The sequence below is a fragment of the Marmota marmota genome, unplaced genomic scaffold (assembly GCF_001458135.2).
Source record: "Marmota marmota marmota unplaced genomic scaffold, marMar, whole genome shotgun sequence".
Classification (NCBI taxonomy): domain Eukaryota; kingdom Metazoa; phylum Chordata; class Mammalia; order Rodentia; family Sciuridae; genus Marmota; species Marmota marmota.
The window spans coordinates 6,634,769-6,647,119 of NW_026000223.1; the positions used below are offsets into that span (position 1 = coordinate 6,634,769).

Below are 12,351 nucleotides of genomic sequence, written 5' to 3' on the forward strand. Positions count from 1 at the left end.
CAGGATAAAGAGGAGTTCAAATGCTTAGCATCGGCCCAGAGAAGACCAAAATGATAATCAGGGCCAGCTGTTGACAGAGCAGTCCAGTCCACAAGCAATCAGTTCACCTGTTCAACAGGAAGTCACCCACCTACCCTGAAAAAAAAAAATGGGACAGATGTCTAGAATTTTCTTTCTAAGCCAAAAAAAAAATCCCCATAGTTCAAGAATTTATAAAGGATAAGCTTAAAATATTATGGGGGAAATAGAATAGGGAGAACGAGGAGAATAAATGAAATCCTTTTAGAGAATTTTCAGGTTTGCTAAAATAATGAAGACAATTCACTAAAGAGACTATCAAAAGACAATTTGCAGATGTTTAATTATGACTATTGGCAGCTCTACAGTTGAATTCCATTACTCCAGCCTCCCGCCATGTTAGAATGTCTTCAGGCTCTCCACTCCCTCTCAGTTACAGTGAGATGCATATAAATGTGTTTTAATTAGTGTCTTTTAATATGGATACCAAGAGGATTTGCCCTCCTGTGGCTCTTCCTCTATCCAGATGTTCAAATCTTGTCTGAGATGACTCAGAGTTATTGGCTGCCTCTTCCTGGGCTCCTCCCTTCTCCCAGTCCCACCATGAACCTAGAGATGAAGCAGAACTTGGACTCCTGTAATGGAAAAAGTGAAGCTTTATCAGCCACCCTCCCCTGCATGCTGGAGCACCGTTCCCCCAGTGACTCCACACAGTACACAGGCAAACATTGACCTCACCCTGACCTTTCCCTTCCTCAAGTCTCAGCTCCCACCTTGCAAAGAGCACAAGAATGTATCCCAAAGCCAAGTTTGGTTTTGTCTTAAAGCAGCACTGCAAATATCTTTATTCTCCTAGTATCTCTTCCATTTTATGTCCTTTCTCTCTTCAGCCTACAGTTTCCTTTTCTTCTAATTGTCCTTGTTAAGAGTGACTCCAATTTTCAGTATACTCAACCTGAAGGACTCAGTTGGAGATAAACCATCTGGAAGTAAAGCCATTTATACTAGTATTTTCTTAAAGAACATTTGTGTTGGGGAGAGTTACAACTAAAGGTTCTTTCCCTGGGTCAATGCCCAGTGGTTTCCAAATGTCAGACTATGGCAATAATAATACATCCACTTATTGCCATTCCTGTGCTCCAAGCACTATACTGAGCTGGACTCTTCTCATGTAAAATCTATAATTGAATGATCCTATAAAGAAATATGATCATCTCCCATGTTCTTAATGAAGAAACTGAGGCTCATTAATGTTAACTGACTTGTCCTAAAGTTATACCATTGGATGAGTTAACTCCTCCTCACTGTGTGAAGCAAGAGTTCATGCAGGTGTCCCTGGAGGAGCTAACCCCAAACTTCTGCAGGAATCTCTGAGAGTAGTATCCCTCCTGAAAAAGCAAGATTTTCTCCTGGAGCCATAGAGGACTATGCCCCATAGTCACTCTATGTTCACCTCATATCACTCCTGCTCTATGTGACCTAAAGAGTAACACAGGAGATATTCTCTGTTAGAGAAAAATGCCTTATTTTGAAAACCTCCATTGTGTCTTTAGTTTTTATACTTATAACCAGGTCATTCTCTTTTATCAGCTCTTTCAATCTTCTAGTTTCAAATTGAAACATAGCCCATGATGCTATATGACACTTTATAAAAATAAGTGAAAGACCAAGGTATTCTTTGAAAAGAATGGTTTCTCAAATAGGCATAGAAAACTGAAGACATTGTTAAAACGCTAGAAGAAAATTGTGTTTCTTTTAAGACCATGAATCCTTCAAATTCAAGATATTCTTTGGGCAACTATATGGGCCAGCATGTTTGTCATGTAATTTACATGTCATTACACTTAATCTTCCCAAATGCTAAGGAGTAATTATGATTATCTTTATGTTATTGCTAAGAACACTGAGGCTTGCTAATGAATTCGGTAGCTCAGAAAGTCTAAATCCTTGTCACAAAAGCATAATAACTCCTTCCTGAGAGAATTGTTTGATGGCAATGCTTGTTCCACTTAGCTTGGTGGCTCTTCCTCTATCCAGATGTTCAAATCTTGTCTGAGATGGTCTTAACTTCTTGATTGGCCAACTGTTGGTCCAATGCCTGGTACCCCAGGGTCTTGAGGTGTCTGTCAAACCTGTTCATTCCTGAAAGGAGCACATGCCCCCATCCTAAATGAGCAAGTTAAGAAACAATTATTGGTGTTAGACCACAGTCCTGGTCTAAACTATCCTCTTAAAACTAAATCTAAGCTGGGTTTGGTGGCACACACCTGTAATCCAGAGGCTTAGGAGGCTGAGGCAGAAGGATAACAAGTTCAAAGCCAGCCTCAGCAACTTAGAGAGACTCTGTCTGTAAATTAAAATATATATGGCTGGGAATGTAGCTCAGTGGTTAAACACCTCTGGGATCAATCCCTAATACCAAACAAACAAAAAGGTAAACTAAATCTAACTCTAACTTGAAATAAGTCTATCTCACAGGCTCTTTTGCCATCCTCTGCCACACCAGATATGGAATCTTAGATGTTACAAAGTTTCCACTAACCTCCCTGTGATCCTCCAAGGTCAAGGTTTAGAACTGGCAACACCTAGGGTGATTCTGGCAAAAACAGAGGTAAGGGGCAGAGCCCCTGCACACCTCCTTCCAGGAGAGGAGGAAGAGTCAGGGATAAGATGATAGCTGGTGTTTGGGCTAAGAATTGATGCTGAGCCCACTTGAGATGAGAATTGGTCCCCTCCAAGGTTCATGAACAAGGGCTGGGCTTTGCTGCCTTGCTAGGGAATATCGTTAGCACTGCAGCCGCTCAGAGAGAGGGACTTTCAGGGAGAAGGAAGAAGGCGCCAGCATGGCAAGGATAGAAATTGAGAATAAACCAAGGACTAGAGGCTTTTTATGTTATTAATTTAAAGCAAATGATGCATTCTGGCTGTCAGGCCCCAAAGCAGATGTCTGTGGAAGTGTAAGGTCGTTCAAGAGCATAGAGTTCTAAATGAAGGTTATAAATATGCAATGTTATAATCTCTTAGTTATATCCTTATCCTTTCCCTCCTGCGTCCTACTCTAGGTCACAGGAATGATAGAATTTGAGCAATTTGTGCATAGATTTCTTATTCCTATATGTCTCTACGTCTTTCTTTACCCCAAACTCTTATTCTCACCAGTACATATCCATAGACCCATCCTGGTGTTTTAATCAACCTGATTGGGTCCATTGCTTATATGTGTTCTTTAATACTTAATATGTACTATATAATATCATTACCAGTTGTATTTATGAAGTTCCAGTTTCAGGCAATGCTCTAGTTATGAAAACAATAATTTAAACTTTTTCCATGTATAGATGTGTAAACACATTCCCCAATCCTCAAGTGTATTTTCCATTTGCATCTCTTCTCAGCAAAAATCCAAACATTCATCTCAATAAAATGACTAACATATGCTGAATTTCAAAGCCCCAGAGATCCCCTCGTCTATCCAGACACAAGAGAGTCACAACCAAATACACCTACAACAGCTCATCATCCACAGTCCACCTCTGTCCACCAAATCACTGGACCCAAATGCCCTCAGTTCCCTCTCTTGTCTCTGCAGACTGTCAACTCGCCAGGCTCCTCTGATCTCTGCTCTCCTTTTCCTCCAAATTAAATTTCAACTTTTTTTTGTAAACCCCTGTGAAAATGACAAGCCAGTGCCAGAGCTGTCTTTTAATACACAAAAGCATAAATAATGCCATCCATCAGGACTGTCACTCAGAAAGATAGATTGCTAGTTGTCCAGACCCCCGAATGACACCAAAGCCAAAGTTAGAAAGTGTCTCTTTTCTTTTCTTTAGTCTCTCTCTCACTCACATGCTCGTTCACTCTCGCTCTTTTTTTATTTGCTGGACTGCTTGATTCTGATTAATGGTCCTGTCAGGGTGGGATTCCACTTGCTTGGATAATGAGTCAAGAATGTATTCCCTGTCACAGGCACAGCAGATGTCAGGGGCAGAAGGGCTCAGGGATGCCAGAAACAATATACAGTTTCTTCCTAGTCCCCTGACAGGCCAATATGCTGCACAAGGTCTAATTTATGTAGACAAAATGCAGGAGGGGCTGCAGCAACCAGAAAACTGCCCCAGAAAGCCCCTGCTAAGATGTAGCTTGCAGGCAGGGCCCATTGGGCAGGGCAGCCAGACGCAGACTGGTAATGAACATCAGCAGCAAACTCTATAGTGCTGCCTGCAAAGGCCTGGACACATTGAGAGGCCCGGGACCCCTTTGACTTCATTAAACTGCACTTTATATCATTATGGGAAGAAATCAAACAGGGCAGAGGGCTTCTGTTTCCTTTAATGGCTTGATTAGGTTATTCACTGCTGGGCTTGGCCATTATCATACTGGAGCCACTGAAGGCTGCTGAGAAGTGTCAGTTGCTCCAGCCAGATGCCCTCTTGGGTTTGACTGGACTAATTTGATCTCAGAAGTTTGTGCACCAGCAGGACTGTCATAACTCCCCAATCATTCCACCAGTGCTCCAGGAGACAGAGCTGCTCCTCAGCCAAATCTTGGACACTTGGTCTCAGCCCAAATGTGGATGGACATGCTTGCAAACAATCAACCTGTCCACATAGATTTTGCACATATGCACACATTTCTTTTTTGAGAAAAATCTCTTGGGCTGTTTCATGAGTTATGACATTAGAGCAGTATGTATTTCCCTTAGAAATTAAAATATGACCACATTCCCTTGACAAACCACTCGAGCAGTTAAATGCTAAAGACACACTGGAATCGGATAAATCAAATATAGGCGGGGTGGGCTGTCAAATCACCCAGATTGGAAAGATAAAATTCTTGTGTTTACTAACTCCATTTTAATCTTAACCATGTCACAAGAATCTTTCATTAAAAAAAAAAAAACTTCAAAGAAATGTTAAAACCCCATGCTTCATGTATCAAGACTCTTTCCTTGGCTTCTAGACTTCCTTTCTGTGGGTACAATGGACTCTTATAATAGGGTCTCTGGCTTCATGTCTTGAGTTTGTGTCCTGCTTGTTAAAAGGCAGCAAACAACATGATTACATGACTGGGCTTCAAAGACTAATCCAAATGTCACAAGTTCAGTTGACTTTTCTTTCTAATGGTGTTTTCCTTGTTTTATTAGCATGCTTTTCTCCTTTGCAATAATAATAATAATAATAATAATAATAATAATAATAATAACAACAACAATAATAATATTAATAATAATAATAATATTAAAAGAATGTTGCCATTATGGAAACCAGTATAATATCTTGGAAAGGGCGTAGAGTCTAGAGGTTCAGGCTGGTGTTTGAACAAGGATCTGCCTAGCACCAGGTTCAAGGCTTTGGGCAAATCACCTAAACTCTCTGAGCTTTGTTTCTTTGAACTGTGAAATATGGCTGACATTAGCTATCTGGAGGCATTTGAGATTGTGCATACACAGGGCAGAATATGTGGTAGGCTTTGTATAAGCATTTTCTGAAAACAAGGAAGCAAATATATGGTAGTAGTTTTGTAATAAATTTGTTCCACTTCCTAACATTGTATCATGAAAAAAACTCCTAAGGCAGCTATGACCATATTAAAAAAAGAAATTAAAATGGTCCCCCTCTAGTCATTGCCTATTTTAACTAAGTTCAGATATGCCAATCTTTTTCTTTCTTGCTTTCATATATTTATACAAGTTAAAAATGATATTCACAGCATTTTCTAAATTTTTACAAAGAATTAAAAAAAAATGCACTTACACTTTGCCATGTACCTGTGCAGACAGGAGACTGACCCCAACAGTAGTGGAGGAAGATATCAAAGAACAAACGGAGCTGGGGGGAAGTCATGGAGAGCTAAAAGGATTTTTCCAGACAATTTAAGATGCACCAGTCTTGAGTAGGTCAGTAGCAGTCTACCTTACTCAAATCCTCTAAAACCCATCCCAATTCCACACACATTCCTCAACTTCTGCCTGTAAGCCTGCAAATTTAACCCTGTTCTTTCCTGATCCTATGTGCTTGCTGGGCTCTCCTAACTCCATTCTCATGCATCTTACCACTAAGTGGTCATTTGAGGTATTCTCAAGAGATAGCAATAGGAAAATGAATCAGAAACTACCTACTGAAGTTGTTTGTCTCCACTAAGTTGAAAAGATGTACTGTTTAATGAGAAAAAAAGTAAGTTACAGAAAATAATATGTGATAAAATCCAACTTACATTAAACATGTGCATATTTAAATTCATTTAATTTCTGTAAGGACACATAAGAGATTTAATAGAGTTCTCTTCTGGTTAGTTACCTCCACAGGGCTGAAATTTTTATTATAACTATGTGTTACTTTTACATTAAAAAGTAAGTTCAAAACACCATTAAAGAAAAAAGTAGGGAGGTCAAATAAAGCGAGCAAATTTCCTGAAGATCCTCTAGTTTAAAACTCCAAACAGTTTGGGGATGTGGCTCAGTGGTAGAGTGCTTGCCTAGTATGTGTGAGGCCCTAAGTTCAATCCCCACTATGCCAAATAATTATTTTTAAATTAAAAATAAGTAAATAAAATGATAAAACACTGGCATTTGTTGAATGATCTAGAATTTACTAGGGAATCATCAAGCCAAAGCAAGTATCACAACATAAAAGAACCCCACTTTATGAAAATTCATTGTCAAGAACTCAAACATCAGGCATCCCTCCAGAAAGAAGAAACTCCCCAAAGAACCTAGCTCTACTGTAGCACTGAAGGAAGGTCAGAAAGCAGGAAAGAGAGCTGACGGTAGACAAAGGCAGCCATGTACAATAGTACTGCATGCCAAGGAAGGGTCAGAAAACAGGGAGGTGTGCAAAGCTTACAATTAGAAGAGGATTTCCATGTTACAAATGGTTCTTTCAATCTCAAGCTCCCGCAATATGTATATGCATTTGTATGCATCACAAAAGAGCTGGAACAGAGAAGGAAAATTAACATTTGCAAGGTTTGGGGGCCATGTTACCACATGGTGAAAAATCATAGGTAGGTTGGCAAGCAGTGCCCGCTTCCTCCAAAAATAAGCAATGAGAAGCAGTTTAGGGGCAACTTGTGGTAAGTAATTTATTGTATAAAATGAGGAAAATTTGCACCAGCTTGACCTTCGAACATGCCTATTTTGGTTTGTCTAAGTAGAGGTCATTCGTCACAGACTACAAAAATCCCAGAGCTGAGGCACTAAGCAAGGTCACCAGAGAGATGCCAGGGTGAGCATATTGGAACAAAAACTGAGAACAGTGAAACGGAAAATTAATTTTAAGTCCCAGTTTCTGTTTCCAAAGGCCTGCCTGTTGCAGGGTATGGGAAAGAGTGGTGTGGAAACTGGCCCTGGCTGATCTTATGGCCCTATCTAAAGTAGGTTAAATGCCCTGGGATAGCTCATGTGGCAACTCATATAGTTATTGGAAACAGTGACTTTATTGTTTGCAAAGGATTAAGAATTATAGGAATGAAGAATATTTGTTTTTAAGCCAGCTCTCTCTAGACAGTTTCTAAAATGTCTCTACAAAGTCCTAATGAGGTGAAGAGCTGGAGTCAATAACTGATCCATCTCTGGCCATACACACACATATATAGTGATCCACTTATCCACAGTTTTGCTTTTTGCAGTTTCAGTTACCCAGGGCCAACCATTGCCCAAAAACTTTAAATGGAAAATTCCAGAAAATAAGCAATTCATAATTTTTAAAGTTGGCCATTCTGAGTAGCATGTTGCAATCTCAAGTGGTCTTGCTCTGTCCCTCCTGGAGTATGAATCATCTCTTCATCCAGTGCATCCATTCTGTATATACTACCCACCCGTTAAGCAGTTGGCAGCAGTCTTAATTATTTAAGTAACCCTTATTTTTCTAAATAAATTATTTCAAAGCACAAGAGCAGGACTGTTGATAATTCAGATACACCAAAGAGAATCCATAAAGTGTTTTCTTTAAGAAATGTTATATACAATAAGAAAATCTTATATACAATAAGATATTTTGAAAGAGTAGTATCTCTATACTACATTAATTTTACTACAGTATTTTGTTATAACTGTTCTACTTTATTATTACTTATTTTTGTTAATCTCTTACTAATTTATAAATTAAACTTTATCATAGGTATGAATGCATAGAAAAACATGTAGTGTATACAGGCTTTAGTACTATTTATGGTTTCAGGTATCTAGCGGGGGTCTTGGAATGAATCTCCTGTAGATAAGAGGATTCTACTTTATGGTTCCTGTCTCCATTTCAACATTCAAATTTTCCTACCAACCTGAACTCTTTGAATTTTCTCTTTCATCTTAGTAAGTCACACATCCAGCCTTCTAAATCAGCTCAGATCCAGTCTCTGCCTTTGTTATGTAAGATGCCTCAATTCCATTTTGGGAAGCAGGGTGTAAAATATGGAGCCATCTCAGGAGCCTTATCTCGCTGTCATCCTCAACATCCATATTGTCTTCAGATGCACATATCAGAGCTCATGAACTTTCTCCCTTTCCACTACACTGCACTCATTCAAAATTTCATTCTTTCACATCTTGACTACTGCTCTAACTTTTTAACACCCTCTATAATCCACCTCCACAGATGACAATATAACTTCCCTGCTTATGACCCTTCCTAGTTATAAGGTAGGATCAAGAAGATCAAACTCCTTAACCTAGTACACAAAGACCTCCAAAATCATATTTCAATCCACCCTCCTATATTACATTATACCTTCTCTGCATAGAATCCTATGTCATTCCGTCCAATTGCATTATTCATATTGGTTTTTCATGAGTGTCTTTTTCACCTATTCAGATTTTCCTCATCTCCATGGACTTGTACTCATTCTTTTGGAAGCAGCTTCAACATCACTTCCTTTGTAAAGACTTCCATTGCCTCAACCCAACCCCTGCTGCAGCAGAGTGGATTTTGGGCTTTCCTATATTCCTGTAGGACTTCAAAATCCTTCCACCCTGTATTGTTATCTGGCTGTGGGATGATTTGTCCTGATAGACTGTAGAGAGACCCCATGGGGACCTTTTCCAACCACCTTATCCCCAGTCCCTGAAATCATTGTCTGAAATATGGAAGGTTCTCAATATTTTTTTTAAGTAAAGGATGAATGAATGATAATAATATATCCGATGACTACATTTACCCCCAAGGTCTCCACAAGCATGCCAGTGGTCCTCCATCTATCATTATTGCCCAAACCTGCAAGAGAAATTCACCTGATTCTCAGATAGCACTGCCTCTTTCTCTTCATCTCTGCACAGGACTCTCATCAAGTTCAGGGTTGGCTTCAGTCTAGCAAAATAAATAGGCCTCCACTTCAACACAACACAGCTAGCTAATTTATATGGGAAGGAGATTCCAGGCCTCCTGCTCCTTGGAGGAAGCAGAAAGAACAGGATGGAGAGTTCCAACATGAGTCACTGCCTCCCTGGAACATCAGGGCCTTCTGCTCCTTTCACAAAGGTTTATGTTCTAAGTCATTAAGGTTTTCTGCCAAAACACAACGTGTTTCTCTTTAAAGGCCCTTGTTCCCACTCAGAAGTTTCTTAATCAGAAACAGTGACTAACTGTTAAACTCAAAATAAAGAAAATAAAATTAAATATCCCAATTGCTTTTTGCTGATTTGGGCTTTGGTTTCATTTTATTATTTTCTTTACAAGGCTTAGGCTTATGGTGGAACTCCCCAGTGGCCCACTCCCCATTCTGTTGTGAGGGAGAGAGGCAATGTCCAACATAATGTTTGAGTTACAGTTTCTTGAAACCATGTGCAAACATGGATGAATAGAAATACAGAGTGCCAATTATTAAAACTAGCCTTCATGGCCTGTGGTGAGGAGATGGCTGGGGACTCCTACCTGCATAGGTCTTGTGGCAGCTCCAGAGCCAAAGAGATGATGGTTCAGGTTGTAAGAGCAAGATCCTGCCAACTTATGCCTCTTTAAATGGACCTCAGCTGCTCTTCCTGCACGTGAAAGGGCCTTGTAGCAGTCTGCCTCCTGATCCAGCCATGGAAGCATCAACAAGGATTAGAGGAACTGGAATCATTAAGGTTAGAACTAGGGAGAAACTAGTTCATTTAGACACATTGAACACAGAGTGGGTCTCAAAGAGACTTTGAACCCAAAAGGAGATAAAAAATGACTCAATGCCATCTTGACCTTGCAGGTGGGGGGAAGGCATGAGGGAACAGAGTAGGTTAAAGACTAAAATCTAGCACAGTTTCTGGTGCAAGATAAACAATAAAACTTCATCAAATACCGTTAATGGTGTTCACAGGGAGTAAAACAACCCACTCTTTGTACTGTCCTTCTTTCAATTTCCCACAAAGAAAGTCTGAATTTATTTATATTATATTAAAATAATTCTAAAAACTTACAGAAGTTGTAAGAACTGTACAAAAGGTCTCCTCAAACCTTTACCCAGATTGCTCTTCTTGTTGTTATTTTTTGGTTTTAGTGCTGCAGATTCACTTCAAGACCTTGCACATGCATAGCACACACTCTACCACTGGGCTGCACCCCCAGCCCCAGATTCATCAATTTTAATGTTGCCATATTTGTGTTCTCTGTCAACCTGTGTACACACGTATATTTTTTTTTCTTTTTTAAACATTTTTCTAATCTGGTCTTTTTAGATATACATGACAATAGAGAATATTTTGACATATTAGACATACACGGAGCATAACTTAGTCTAATTAGGATCCCATTCTTGACACTGTACATGATGCCCACACATACCTTTTTTTCTGAACAATTTTTTTGAGTAGTTTTCTTCGTGGCTGTTTCCCCTTATTACTTCAATGTATATTTTGTAAACACAGGAATCTTCTAGTTATCAAATCCAGGAAATTTAACATGTATACAATACTTCTATAAAATCCACAAAATTCATTTTTAACTACTGCCCATTGTCTTAATGATGTCCTTGATGGCCTTTTTCCCATACAGGACCCAATCAAGGGTCACATATTGCACTTGATTGTCATGCCCCTTTAGTCCACTAATCTGTCCAGTTCCTCAGCCTTTCTTTGTCTTTCATGAACGTGACATTGTTGCAGAGTGCAGGCCAGTTCTTTTACAGAGTGACCCTCATTTTGGATTTACTGATGTTTTCACTCAAGTAGACCCTAGCTCTGTCCGTTCAGCTGAATCCCTGCCTGAGGGATGCTGTGCTCTTCCCAGGGTACCACATCTGGAAGCTCCGTAAGTCTATTTGCCCTTTATTTATGATGTTAATTATGACCTTTGACTTCTCTGCTGTAGAATTGCTAATTTCCTTTTGTAATTAGTAAGAATTTACAAGGTGTACTTTCAGACGTGTATGTAGACTACTCTTCATCAATCCCCACAATGGATTTAGGATATATTTTTGACTTTCCTTTTATTGGATTATAATTTATTGCTGCCTTTACTTACTTTAATGTTCAAATTCTTCGAGATTTGGCTAGAAGAACCTCTTCAAGCTCCCCTTTGTCTTTTAGCATGTGCCTGCTGCCCCCTTGTTAAAGTCCTTTCTATCTTTTTGACAATACAAGTAGTCCCAGACATCTCTTCTGTCTTGCCCTATCCCTACCATCAGCCTTTCTCCAAGGAGTCTTGGTTCCTTTAAGTGAAGAGTAGTATTCAGAAAACAAGATCTGGTTGGTCTCTGTTGCTCTGAGAATGCCATTATTTTAAGGGTCTATTGGCAAACAGAATTAGTAAATATACATGATTGAAATCATTCACTTGTAGTGATAAATACATCTAGTCCAAAATAATTCTTCAATGATATTTCTGAATCTTTTCTGTTTCATGTTTATGTCTTCCTACCTTACAGTGGGAATACAAGCTCACAAAACAAATAAGAACAATGTATCTATTCATTTGCTCAATAGGACAATAGACAAACCAAAATAGTTTTAAATTGGCTGTATCCCTATGCTTACAAAAACAATGACTGTGAAAAGTTCAAGGTAAGTTTGCATTATTTTTCTTCAGATGAGGGTACATATAGTCACAACAGTTTGTTGAAAAGTTACATGGAATAAAACGTTCCCTTCAGTGTGGTGGGATAAAAGGTTCCCTTCAGTGTGGTGGGATAAAAGGTTCCCTTCAGTGTGGTGGTAGAATTCCATTGAAATAAAGTGCTGCCTATTTCTGGTTGCAAGTAGTTTTAGAGCTTTCTCCCATCCTCTTTGGTGTCATTTATTTATTTATTTATTTAGGTACTTGGGATGGAATCCAGGGTGCTTTAACACTGAGTTCTATACTCTCAGACCTGCATTTTAAAAAATTTATCATGAGGCAAATTAATCAATTTTTTACATCTTGATTTTGAATTATA

At 39.1% G+C, this 12,351-nt stretch overlaps 1 long non-coding RNA gene across 1 annotated transcript in view; it reads right to left on the reverse strand.

Moving 5' to 3' along the window:
- The window catches only part of LOC125613215, a 58,957-nt gene extending 49,608 nt beyond the window's left edge, over positions 1-9,349 (reverse strand). The window contains exon 1 of the long non-coding RNA XR_007343713.1: positions 9,239-9,349. This is a non-coding gene — a long non-coding RNA (uncharacterized LOC125613215). The remainder of the gene's footprint in view (positions 1-9,238) is intronic.
- Between the last annotated feature and the right edge of the window lie 3,002 nt (positions 9,350-12,351).